Source organism: Engraulis encrasicolus, chromosome 1 (assembly GCF_034702125.1).
Source record: "Engraulis encrasicolus isolate BLACKSEA-1 chromosome 1, IST_EnEncr_1.0, whole genome shotgun sequence".
In the NCBI taxonomy this organism is placed as follows: domain Eukaryota; kingdom Metazoa; phylum Chordata; class Actinopteri; order Clupeiformes; family Engraulidae; genus Engraulis; species Engraulis encrasicolus.
The window spans coordinates 24518430-24532529 of NC_085857.1; the positions used below are offsets into that span (position 1 = coordinate 24518430).

General features: G+C 42.4%; 1 long non-coding RNA gene across 3 annotated transcripts; it reads right to left on the minus strand.

Annotated features, from left to right (window-relative positions):
• Positions 1–11: 11 nt before the first annotated feature.
• On the minus strand, positions 12–2858 carry LOC134455642 (uncharacterized). Of its 3 annotated transcripts, none has more exons than XR_010036147.1 (4): positions 2797–2858; positions 743–1335; positions 216–293; positions 12–111 (listed from the first exon to the last, which is right to left on the minus strand). It is a non-coding gene; the product is annotated as an uncharacterized LOC134455642 (long non-coding RNA). The 3 variants fall into 3 exon arrangements; XR_010036148.1 differs by lacking the exon at positions 2797–2858 and having other exon boundaries at positions 743–1140; positions 1246–2295; XR_010036141.1 differs by lacking the exon at positions 2797–2858 and having other exon boundaries at positions 743–2295.
• Positions 2859–14100: the final 11242 nt, after the last annotated feature.

The window sequence follows — 14100 nt, forward strand, 5'->3', positions numbered from 1 at the left end:
GCTGTTGATTATGTTCTTCAGCCGCCAATCGTGCCAGCAGGGTCTACTGAAGGTCTCTGGTCACTGCTTCCTCGTCATACTGCAACAGGCACTCAGTCTCACTTCTGGGAGCTGTAGAAACAACAAATAAATAAATACTTAGTCATGCACCTCATATTGACATAGCAAATATATCAATAAGCAAGACATATTGAGCCCAACAGGGATAATCTTACACTATATCAGTTTTCTGTGGTCTCTTGTAAGATTGCCCATCACCATCCTGCAGGACACTACCGTCTCCCTGCCAGGATCTGTAGGATGTAAGAAAATAAATCAAAACATAGCAATGCACAGCATTGACAACTTATCTATAAAGTAGCACAAGTCATATTGACAATGTAGGACAGGGGTGGGGAACCTATGTCTCTAGGGCCGTTTGCGACCCTTGAGGCTGTTTTATCCGGCCCCCGATATAATTTTAATGCAATTCCATCTTCACATGAAATATGACATATTTTGTAAAGGAATCTTAGAAAATACATTAGCAATACAAGGAAGTTATATTCAGGGAACCTGAAGAAGTTGGCGTTTGTTTAAATGTGGCTGCCTTCAATATAGGCCTAAAGTGAAAGGGAAAATCCTGGTTTGTGTTCATAGTACGGCCCTTGGAGGACTTTTATGGCCCCTAGGATGAATTTGAAGTGGCCATTCGAATGAGAAAGGTTCCCCAACCCTGACGTAGGCTATAGGTTAAGCTTACCCTCTTTCACTCTACTGTGCCCATTTCGGGTTGACCTCCACACGCGTCTGTAGCACAGCACACAGGATTGCAGGACACAGCATCCTGCAGGACACTGCAAAAAACAAGGGGAACGAATAAATGACCTGTCCAGTTCTATAAAAAAGAAAAGAAATTTGATGCAGTGCCAGAGCTGTGGTAAAAGTAACCTTGGTTGTATCATCTAGGACTAGGGTGTGTGTGAGTGTGTGGTAAATCCAGTGTTCACATTATTCAGATATGAGAATTAATTCATTAATTTTAACTGATATCACCACATACCGATATCAGTGCCATTTCACCCTGCCAAGACACTGGACCTTCTATGATCAGGGCGTCCTCGTCATACTGCAGCAGGCACCCTGTTGTTTCTACAGCTCCTAGAAGAGAGACAAATAAATTAAATACTTCGCCATGCATCTCATATTGACATAGCTAATGTATCAATGAGCAAGTCATATTGGTCACAAAGAAGTTAATCTTACATTCTTTCAGTCTTCTATGGCAAGACTGCTCCTCATAAGAGCTGTTAGGCCTTCAAGTGACTCGTCTTCGCCATATTATGAGACAGCAGCCTGTGAAAACATGGTAAACAGAATAACCCATTAACCTTGGGTCCTAATATAATACATGGACATAAACTAGCCTACATTATTTAGACAATGTCAGTAGACCTCCACATGAAACAATAAGAAAAAGTGACCATGCATAATTTCAATTTCTTGAAGAGGCCAGCTACACTTATTTGTGCAACAAGTGCTGTTTTGAGGACCCATACGTTTTAAGGACATGCTGCCTACTGTTGCAAATGCCAGGGTATTTCACATTGATTTCGGGGTGGCGTGCTCTATGCCAGTGTTTCACAACCTTTTTTTGTCTTAAGTACCCCCTAAGCCTTTTCTCATACCACAAGTACCCCCTGACTCATGCTTTATATCCCAATGTGACTATGCTCCATACATGTTTTCATTTTTCCAAGTACCCCCTGCAGGGTGCTCGCGTACCCCTAGTGGTACACGTACCCCTGGTTGGGAAACACTGCTCTATGCAACACTTATTTGTGCAACAAGTGCTGTTTTGAGGACCCATACTTTTTAAGGACAGGTTGCCTACTGTTGCAAATGCCAGGGTATTTCACATTGATTTCCAAACTATTTATTTCCTAACTACAGGGACGTTAGTCGATACATAGTAATGACGCTACGACCAAGCTACTAGGGAATGTAATTAAACTAGTCGCTTCGCTACTGCCCAGCACTGAAAACCAACACATACCCAGACGGCACACCAATCTTGCCAACGTCGCCTAGATGCATTTTTGCCGCTGTAAAATACATTGGCAAGACGTCCAAGCGTTAGTTCATCAGCGAAATGCCGGGCAGACGTGAAAAATGAGCAGTGCCCAGCAACTAGTTGATGAGCTAACGCAATAGCATGCTAACGGTAGCCTTTGTCAATCTTAAGCGCTGGGAGATGGTCACTCCCATGTAAGATCACTCCCGGACGTGTAGTCCCAGGTGATCCTATCAATCCCAGGCGTTCTATCCCGCCCACCCGATTACATTTCTCGTATTATCATACACTACCACATACAAGCAATTTAGGGTTAGGTTTAGGATTAAGGTAAGGGTTAGGTTTAGGGTACGTAACAAAAAACTAACATCAAAAAGATAACTAGCTCTGTGGGCTCGATAGTCTGGCTAGTGGGAGCGAACCGACTGGGGATCGAACCGCGCTGGGAGCGACAAACTGGGAATCATCTTTAGGCAGGGGAAAGGCAATTGAGAACGAGCAATGTCAAACAACTTACCATCAACAAGTATACTTAACATATTCACCGTTTCACTACTGCATTTTGTCATTACGATGCTCGCAAGTTATCAGAATTTACTAGCGTACAGCAGCAACAAGAGTAGTCACATTCATTGAGGGGACTTGTGCTACAACTTAGCAATGGCGGATCTGTGTTCAGAGGAGCTATTCAATCGCTCTTGAGTACTGAAACTTTAAACCACAGTTGAGTAAAATTTACTTACATGTATGTGAAGCCCATTTTCCGTTGGTATGTGAGGAACTTTCCCCCATGTCGCCAAGAAACAGTGAAACCACACAGACAGCGCGTGATTCTGTTCAGATAGGTCGGTGTTGTTGACCGCGGTAGATGGCTTCTTTGTGGCTTGTGTGTGGAATTCGCATTGTGCGAATTAGTTGTACTGCCACCTAAAGGCTTGGTGTAGAACTAATTTAACCAGAGACAGTCTGTTTTGAACTTCCTTGAACAATCCTTGCTTTCAGAATAATTTAAAAACCAGAGTGGCCAAGCACATTGATGTTTTTCCTCAAAAGCAGGGGTGAGGAACCTTTTTAATTCAAAGGGTCACTTCAAAATGTAGGCTATGTCCAAGAAAGATCATTCAGATGTTTCTATTCTGATTTCTATTCGGTTCATTTAAATGTTTATAGCACCGATCGAATTGTTTGATCAACTTCATTTCTGAGCTTATAGTATCATAATAAAATGTACTGACAGCAGAGCTGTGGCTAGAAGAAAGGTTTAATGCAGGGGTGGGGAACCTTTTTCATTCGAAGGGCCACTTCAAATTCCTACCATGGTCATAAAATCCTCCGGGGGCCGTACTATGAACACAAATCAGGATTTCCCCATGAAATGTAGGCATATATAGACACCTTTAGGCCTATATAGACATATAGACACCTTTAAAGGTAGACACATTTAAAACAGTCCCCACCTTTTCTAGGTCCCCTGAATATAGGCCTAACTTAATTGCATTGGAAATGTAATTTCTAAGATTCCTTTAGGCCTGCAAAATATGTCATAGGCCTATTTCATGTGAAGTTGCAAAACATTATAATGATATCAGGGGCCGGATAAAACGGCCTCAAGGGCCCTCGAGACATAGGTTCACTACCCCTGGTTTAATGGTTAGTGATTCTGAAAAACACCACTGGGCAGCGTGAACAAACATAGGCCTACACACAGACACACACACACACACACACACATTTTAGTAAAAGGCCAAAAAATGCCCTAGGGCCCCCAACAATCCCGTTGCCTAGGGACCCCAAAATCCTAGAAACAGGCCTGCCGACCCCCCACTCCCTCCCACCCACCTGACCTCACCCCACCCCACCCCACTTGAAATTGACTGTAGCAGCTCCCGACCTGATCACTGGCATTTACATATTAAAGGCTCTCCTAAGAAGGGGATGGGAGGGGGGCATGGGGGAGCCGCAAATGCTGTGGCTTGAGGTATGAGGCAATTTAAGGTGCAAAACTCATCCACATATTCCTCTTTTCATGCAGTGTACTGTGGAAGATGGTAGGTTTAATCAATTTGGACTTAAGTACATTTAACTTAAACTTTTACATATAATGAGTATATACAACAGTTGAGGTCACAAAAGATTGTAAGTTTAATCATTCATAATTACTTAGTTTTTCTAGGGCAACCACTTTTCTGGGTTTTTGTAAGTAAACTCAACTTATAAGGTTTTACAGTGTAGTAGCCAGGTCACTGTGGCTATCCCCACTGATGGATCTGTGAATGACCGTGGCGCCCAGGGGCGGTTTTAGAAAATCTGAGGCCCTGGGCAAGAAACAATTTTGAGGCCCCCTTTAAATGATTAATTAATAATCGATGATGTATGCAGGCAGTGGCGTAACAACGGAACCCATAAGCAAGATTATTTAGGTGGGCCCCACATTCAATCAATATTTATATAGCACATTATCATACACAACTGTCATTCAGTGTGCTAAAGAGTAGGCTAACGAAAGAGAAGAGAGAAAAATATATTGCTATAGATAGATCACCAAAGTCAGATGAAAACAAAGCTGTTTTTAATTTCTTTTGAAATCATACTGTTGGGGCAGGTCTTATTTGGACATCTAGCTGGCCCCAGCAGGCAGCATAATGACTATGCCATTTCACCCTATCTGGATTTGACACTAGACACTACCAGAGAAGACCTAAGGCATCTAAGGATGATATCGCTCTAGCACATCCACAATAGCCTATATTTAGGGCACAAGGCATTTAGTGACTTAAAGACTATCAGGACTGCTTTAAACTCAATTCTCAAAACAAAACAAAAAACCCTCACTGGTAGCCAGTGAAATGACCAAATACTGGAGTGTTGTGATCTCTTTTGCTATTTAGAATTCTAGCAGCAACATGTGGATAAGTTTCACCTGCCTGAGTGACTTTTGGGGAATGCCTGTAACAATAGCCATCTCTGCAGGTAATAAAAGCAGAGCTTAATTTCTTCTTAAGGTGACAAATGATTTAGTTATGCTGTTGATGTGAGCATTCAGCCTGCAACACGTGAGAAATAGCCAGGATAGACCCACACTCGTTCCATAAATGAGAAAAGAAGATAGAATCAGACAATTCGCGGTAGAGGGTTGATTACAAAAGAAAACTTTAAAAAAAAATGGTGATGCGCCCCTTGAACTAAAACATAGCTCACAGCACAACACACCGATGAAAACACAGTCACGAGTCGACACACCACGGTGCACCATAACGCACACTGCACTCTTGAGCCAGTGAACACCCAATACAGAGGAAACGGTGACTGAAGTAGAAACTATTGTGTTTCAGAAACCGAAATTAGGCAACAAACGAGAAACAACAGGCACCTTGCGCCAACTGCGCGTGCACACATCTGTTGAATAGTTAACAAGTCCCCTCTCTAGTTCTAACTTGTAATAACTATATCGCTCACAACTCTGAAGTGACCCAGCTTCGTGACGTGATATAACAGCTAGACTACAATAGCGCCAATCCGTCATGCTAACCAGAAATAAATGCAGCGAACCGACATTAGAGCTATCAACTTTTGACTATAGTTACACCGAATGACAACAATGCGTGAAGTATGACATGATACGGTATCAAAATTGTGCTGCGGCGGACATAATGATTGAAAGGAAAAAACCCCTACCGTGCCTTCTTTGTAGCTTCTGTATATCTTCTGAATATCCATTATGTTCATGCTAGCACTGGCGATTGAAGGGACTTGGTCATTTTACAATTCTGTCTCAGAAGTAGGCCTAGAGGAGCGCGGAGCACAAAGTAACGCAGGGCAATTTGTAACACGGACTTTTTATCAAGATGCACAAATCATGTTCTGCCTACATCCATAAACAAGGTCAAGAAGGCATGCTACAACATAGGCAAACGACTGAGTTTTCACTGACAACCATGACTTAATGTGGCTTATTATTATCATGAAAGGACAAGCTCCCACGCGTCAGGGCCGAATCAGCTCTCTGGGGCAGGCTGACATTAGAAATAACGGTAGAACGTTGCCGATGCAACTGGCGCTCTCTCCAAACAGCCAGACTGTATTAGCCTATGACCGGTATAATGTATCCCACAATGCAAGGCCCCAATGTACAAAAATAAATCAAAGAAAATCCACATAAATATCGTTCTTTTATGGTCTACATTTGTATTTGAAACATTTATTTGTATAATTCTACCACCCATGTGACCTACAGCAAAAGTAGGCCTAGCCTACTATTCATTTTCTTGTGGCATAATGTTGAGTTCAAATTTAAGTCCCACCGTCGTGCTGAAGTGTGGCACTGGCTATATATACAACATGCAGAATTGTATCAGTATATTACATAGAAGAAGCGCGAGAGCCTTCTACTTGTACTGAGTGCAAGCATGCAAGTCGCGCAAGGTCTGGTGCTTTGCACTTGGGGGCCCCGTGCTGTAATTTAGGGCCCCGAGATCTTGAAAACTCATTCCATGTGGAATTGATCTGGAGGACGACGGGGCCCCGGGCAATTGCCCGACCTTGCCCAGTGGTAGAACCGCCCCTGGTGGCGCCGATAAACCTAATCAGGTTTTGTTGAAAGAATACCTCGTGATATATTTTATTTCGAAAAGACGTTCATTTTCCTGTATTTGGGAATTGGGATTGGCTTGAGTAGCTCTAAGATATTCCATCACAGAGGATATTCCTTGCAGAGGAATTCATCAAACACAACCTTTTCAATCCCTGAAATGATTCAGAAACATCATGCTATCGAAACTGGGAAAAGCATGCCGCTTTCAAGGAACATTCAGTCACTTTCAAGAAGCCATAGGCCTATTCAGAAAACCGCAGAACAGTTGACTTGCAGAGATAAGTTAGCCTACAACATGTCAGCCGTAGGCTAGATATGCTGGAGTTTTTAGTGGTTCATTTCATCTGCGTTACGTGGCGATATTGCTGGCTAGTTCTGGACGCTAACAGGAGATGAGATGTGGAAGTTCAGCTTGGAAAACGCCGACACATGATTGACAAAAGACAGCGCTGCCACTCTACTCATAGTAAGTCACATTGTGTGCGTGTGCTCGCGCGCGCGTGTGTGTGTCTCTGTGTGATGCAATTGCAACTTGTAGGCTATATGCCTCTGTTGGTTGCTTTGAAATAGCCTACCCGGCCGCCGCGCCGTGGTGTTTTGTTTTGTATTCAGTTTGATATGCTTGTTGCTCGTCATCTAATACCTCATCATGTGCACATGCAGTTGTTGTTGGTGGTGGTGTGTGCTTTGTCTGTGTTGGCATTTTGGCAAAAGGCAGCTACTCTGACGGTTGCTTTGCTTTGAACCTGTCGTCAGAGGTGCATCTTGTCACCAGGCAGCTCGAGGTAGCCGCTTAGGGCCCCAAAGCCTAGGCTATTATGGTGAATAACAGCTAAGACGGTAAATTCTTTAGCATTTTCGCTCCCAACTTGCCCTATAATCGCCGCTGCCAACGTGGTGGTTTTTTGTTTGTTTGTTTAGTTTGAGATGCTGCGTGTATTCTATTTCGGCGCGCGCACCTGTGTGTCTGTGTGTGTGTGTGCGCGGGCGCGTGTGTGAGAGAGCGCACGCTGTCCTTCCATGTTTAATGTAATGATTTTTGTGATGATTTGGGCTGCGCAAATGGTCAAATAAGCAAAATAATTTTGGTGCCCACCCTTGGATTTCATAAGCCCGCCCTAAGAATCAGTTCTGGCGACGGGTCTGTATGCACCTGCCCACCTACAGAGGTGTGCAAAAGCGTCTTCTTGAACAATTATTTTAAGAGCACCATAACGATTTCTAAACACTAGAGTGATTTTTTTTAAATTCACAATTTAATTAACATTCCTAATATGTAAGCTAAACAAAACATGTGTTGTGCCTTTCTCATAGCACTGACACCTCTCCTAAAACCTTGTCATCCCACTCACTCCTGCTTTGCAGTATGGTTGCTCATTTCTTTGTTGTGCACTTATTTCTTAAAGGGACACTGTGCAGGAAATGGTCAAAAAAGGTACTGCAACTATGCTGCTCATTGAAACTGTGTCGCCTATTGCCAAATTTGACCTTTTCATGATAGTTTACTAAACTAATATTTTCTAGTATGGCCCAAGTACAGTCATTTTTGCAGCTAAAAATGGCTATTTCTGGAAATTCAAAATGGCGGACCATGGAGAAGATCCCCCTTTTCATGTATTAAAAGTGCTATTTTTCCAGTCATTATGAATACTTACAATTTTATGGTGGGTGGTGGTAAATATTCATGAAAAAGGTAACAGTGAATGGGCAGCATGAATTCTGGAAATAAACAGCCAAAAATCTCACACAGTGTCCCTTTAACAATATATCTTTTAGATCCAGTTGGAATGACAGCAGAATATTCAGGACAGTGGGTTTCTGGACATCCACATAGTTCACAGGAAAGCTGTGGCAGCCACTGAACTGATAGGAGAAAGATGCCATAATTGTCTTGGCAATACCAGGGAGGAATAGGTTAAGTTTGTGTGATAAAGCTCATAGGAGCTGGCAATAAATCTGCTGTCTATCAACATCTAGAGTAAACTCAAATCAAGTTGTGGGCCGAACTTAATATTATTATTTTTTTAAATGGACTAACATTGTGTGTGCATGCTCATAGTTAAATTTCACAATCTTTCCCAATATGGGATACATATGTGTTGCACAAGTGTGTGCTTTTGAATTGGCCTGGGCCCTCTCATAATCCTGTGACATACCAAATTCCATGTCTTGTTACTTACACATAAATGGTGTATGTGGGCCAACTGTAATACACTTTTGAAATGATCTCGCAGGCCAAATAAAATTACCCCAGATTTGGCCCCCAGGCCTGAGTTTGACATCCCTTCAATACAGTGGTGTAGTCTACTTTTTTGTGGTGGGTATACTGTATATTTGAGCATTTTTTGAAATGGGTATACTGTATACGTTTATGCTATTCTAAATAATGCATCGATCAATTTTAGGTGGGTATACTGAAATCCCTGAAATTTTGAAGTGGGTATACTACGTATACCTGCGTTCTACACCACTGCTTGAATAAACTGGGAACACCAAGTCTGACCACTGAGCTCTTTCTCTGTGGTCACGTGAGGACATTCACCTCACCTTAGTCAGTTCAGTTCAATTACTGTTTTGTAATTATCTAATTCTCTTTTTTAATTGTGATTTGTGTGAGTTGCCTGTGTTTGAAATGTGATATAAACGTACGCCTAACTTGGCTTGACATCATATGCATGTATTCTTCATACACCTTTTTTATTGATCCAATAATCAGTTGAAATTCTTAGACAACAAAATATGAGTATTTTAAAACTATAAGTCCCATTTATGTCTTTGTGACCCAGCTCTGGTAATATAATTTCACTTTACTGTCTGGACTGCTGTTTTTCCCCATTTCCTTGACTGTCTTCAACATTTAGTGCAAAATCTGTATTGACAACTAGATGTTTGCCTTAGGATACACGAATCACCTTTTCCCACCTTTGCACATGACATGATGAATGTAGCTCGGCTCTAATTAGGGTAAAAGTCATGAAAGGTGTACTTTACTTTCACTTTCACTCTTACAGATGGAGATAGTGACTGTTGTACAACAGTGTGACCAGTGGGTTTCAGTTCATTCAACTATTCCTCTCCCCATGTGTATACCTCTCGTGATTAGATAATCAGGTACCCACCCCTTCACAGTTAGTTTGTCCATATCAACGCAATAAAGAGGACATTTTCAACATATTAACTGTAACCCCATTCTTGCACAGTTTGCTTGTTCCACAATGCACGTGGATAGGCAGGGGTGGCAAAATAGGGTGAGGGGACTGGGTCACAAGGGCCCCACAGGGTCATCATATAAACTTCATTATTTCTTTGTATTAGAGCATAGCTGAAATCTTCCAAGTCTACAATTTTAAGCTTAGGGGGTTCTTTCAGTTAAGTGGAATAGGACACGCAAGAGGGACAGGAGAGTTGTGGGGTGGGTCGGATTCAAACCTGGATCCCGATGGGCGATGTTGCCCATGTTGTATGGTCCAGATGTATTATTGTCACAGTACTTCCAGTACCACAGTACCCCCCCCCCCCCACACAGCTGGACAGCATCAACTCACTAATCATTATCAAACCCCTCTTGCCAGCCAAAATGTATCTCCTGTGAAATTCTAATTAATAGGATTGATATATCTAATATTCAATTGAAATCAATGAATATTGGTAAGAGTTTGATATGTGACACCTTGACAGCCTCGTGAACAGGAAGCAACAGGCAATAATGCAGCAAGGCACCTTTCTCTCAAATCTTGAACTTTAAATCTCTCCCTGTTATACGGTATAGTACCATTAGTATACCGCTAATGTACGCCAATTTAAATAACAATAAATATCTTGTTAAAGCTCATTCTTAATAGGTGTTGTAAGATATGGTGAATCTGGTAAATGTTTTGTCACTGTCTCATTGCACTGACACATTTCCTCAAACCTTCCCGTTTGGACACCTTATTTTGGAGTGCCTGGATGAACTCTTCTCTCTACAAGACCAATGTTAATATTTGATTTAATCACAACCAGCCAAGAATTGTATGTTTTTTTAGGGGCTTTTATGGCTTTATTTTACAGGACAGTGTGAGATGGAGACAGGATGCGAGTGGGACAGAGAGACAGGCTAGGATTGGGAAATGACCCCAGCCGGACTCGAACCGGGGTCCCCGTGGGCATGCAAGCCCAAATGTGGGGGGCTTAGCACACGGCGCCACAGTCAGTATCACGGTCAGTGTCCTAGTCGTTTGAACCACAGCCAGGTCCGGGGCCATGAACGTTTTCTGATGATTGGAAGCATGCATATCCTCACAAATCATACGTTCTCAATTGTATCATTATCTTGAAATTCTACCTGCCCCTGATTACAACGTTTGTCTTGCTCCCACAGAATTTCCATTCTGCTACATCCAGTTAGTCGGCTCACAGTCCTAAATGATTTAAAAGTTGCTGTTGTTTCTGTTCTTGTAAAGTTGTGGGCATAGTAGGCAAAAGTGCAATACAAAGACAGTAAATTAGAACAGATAGCGAATAGCAAGGTCATAACACAGACACATGATCAATCATTAGCAACATTTCCATTCTTGATTCTTTTCTATTGAGTCTATTGTCCTGGTCTATTTTTATATTTAAATTCCAAAGTCTATTGTAATCTTGCCTATTGGGTTATCAATATCAAAATCATCTGCAGAAGAGTCATCTTCCCTGCTGTGCTGCCCATTGGTTCGGGGTCAGCCCATTGGTTCATAGATTATCAGGTGGATAACATACAGTTGTGGGAAATACAGTAAAATCAAAAAGGGCATTTCAGCAAGTCAAGAGACACCCATAAATCATCTGCAGGAGTGTCTCTTGGAGGCCTCACTCTCCCAGCTGTGCAGTACTCACTCTCTGTAAATGAAACACATCAAAACACAAATGAATTAACTTTTATTTACAATATTGTCACTCCCAACACCTGTAGGTCAGACTGCTATCACAGACAAATGATAGAGCAGCGTATCATGTAACATCGTGTTAAATGCATAGATATATGTGACTTAGAGGGAGAGTTTCATACTCTGTGAACCATGTCAAAACACAAACTAGTTCATTAATATTTACAATATTATTCCCTAATATCCCTTCCTATTCATTTAAAATATTAAACCCAGAATGCTATTGCCGGCAAAATATTTGTTATTGAAGTTATGTTATGATTGTGAAGTATTGAATCACTTTATGTAATGTTGTGCTAACTGAATGCATAGGTGTGACTTACAGGGAGAGTTTCATACTCTGATGGCGTTGAAGTCCTAGGATCAAGTGCTGCGTATGTGCTGCTATCATCAGCACTGCCAGGTTGGGGGTTCTGATGAAACAAGAGCAAACACTGACTATAGTCAGAATAGAATTATATATGTCATATATAAATATTGTAACGTTTCCGGAAACCAGAAGGACGAGGACAGAGGGTGTTATTCCTCAGGAAGGTTTATTTATCTACCTAAACAGCGGGATTATAAAACAGCGCAGCCAAACATTACAGGGGTAACGCTTCACCCGCCAAACATCAGAACTTGCAACATTCTAACCCTTAGCCCCCCGCCCCCCAGAATACAGAATCCCACAATAACAGAACAATACCATGTACATTGGAGACAGGGGACAAGGTAAAAGGACAACACATAACAGGAGAACATATTGGCAATTAATCACACACTTAACATTCAACCTAGCCCATAGGTCGTTACAATATATTACATCAAAGTGATACTGTTCCATTAAAAAAAAAAAAAAAACTCATATTACTCCTCCCCTTGAGTTAAATAATTGAGTTTTACAGGAGTTTTTGTCCTGTACTTTCAACCGTTCTCTGAGCACAGCAGTGCAAATTTTACCTCCATGCTAGCAGTTAGCATTGAGTATGAGACCAGCTGGCAGCTAACTGGTCTCATAGGAGTCAGTGTTAACTGCTAGCTTGGAGGTAAAATTTGCACAGCCGTAATCAGAGAATGGTTGAAAGTACAGGAGAAAGGTAAAACTCAAGGGGAGTTTAAGCTTATTTAAAAAAAAAATGGGACTGTAACGCTTTAATATTAACCAGTTAACATTCACCAGCCGGTGGCGGGATAAAGCCCGTCCGGCAGTTACAAATCAATGAGCTTTCTCCAACACCATGTCCACACCACCATAACTGCTCGAGAGACATTTGCTATGGGTAATCAGGGCACATTAGGCACTCCACTCTGCCAGGCTCTACTACCACTGCACAGGGCTGAGCTGATACCACCCAGCCCGCCCAGATACCACATTCCATGGGCACTAAGCATCAATAGACACCCCCACAGTACCAGGCCCATGCAGCTGAGGTTTGCAGCTGCATGTGTAACACCCAACTGCCGATGCCAGCTGACGGCGAGTGATTACACCCGCCCGCGGGTTTCAATTAACATTCAATGAACCCCGCGGGCGGGTTCCAATTAACAATCAATGAACCCCGCGGGCGGGTTCCAATTAACAACTGCGGCGCCTCAACCCGCAGGCACAAGTGTTTTCTTTATTTATTTTTTTACTGAACTGCTACAATACAAGTTAACTATAAGGATACATGTTTGTTTTTTTGCGCACAAACCCCCCGCGAGGCTGTTGCTTAAAATGACCACACCATAACATTCTGTAGCTTACATTACTATGACGTTTCCACATGTTTTTTCTGCCCAACATAGCTTCAAAACTTTTAATGAAGAATCATTGCGACGTTAAGCGACTCGAGGGACAGACTCGCAGAAGCGCGAGGGGAGGGGGAAGGGGGGGACGAGCAGAATGCGCTGCGCAGCGCAGCGTAGGACAGACCTGGAGGATGGAGCCGGTTAGGTGTATTTTATATTTTATCTTCTAAAACTTCCAAAATGGCGGTGTAAATAAAAATCGTCCATCGTGGGAAAGCTCGGACTCTGCGAATTTTGAACATCAGCATGGTTAACGCGGACAAAGTGGAAAAAATAGGACGTCTTTAGGGAGTCCTACTAAAAAAGTAGGGCGTCCAAATTTTTGTTATTTTCAAAATAGACGCCCCCCTAGCTAAAACAAGTCGACTAATTTCTGCATAATGTCACAAAATCCTCAGAAAAGAATATGCAACACGGCTGAGGCGAGCGCTGAACCGACAGTATCCACTGACGGGGACAAAACAGATGTTGAATGGGAGCCTGACAACACCGAGGACAGATGGTGTGTTCCAATACTCGTACTGTCCGCCCTTTCCGCACTGTGTTTGGGTACGCAGGGTAAGTGTACTGTAAATTACCCGGATAACGCCCCCAAAACGGCCATTTTTCGAAGTGTGGAGTTACTGTACACTTTTCGCACTCAACGGCCGCCATGTTTGTGACGTAGTTGAGTGTCAGATCTGTCAAACGGTTGAATCTCCGTGATAACAGCATAGTTTTGATTCCAAAGACAATCGCCATGTGTATTAGAGGCAGGGGTAACTTTAAAAAGTGTC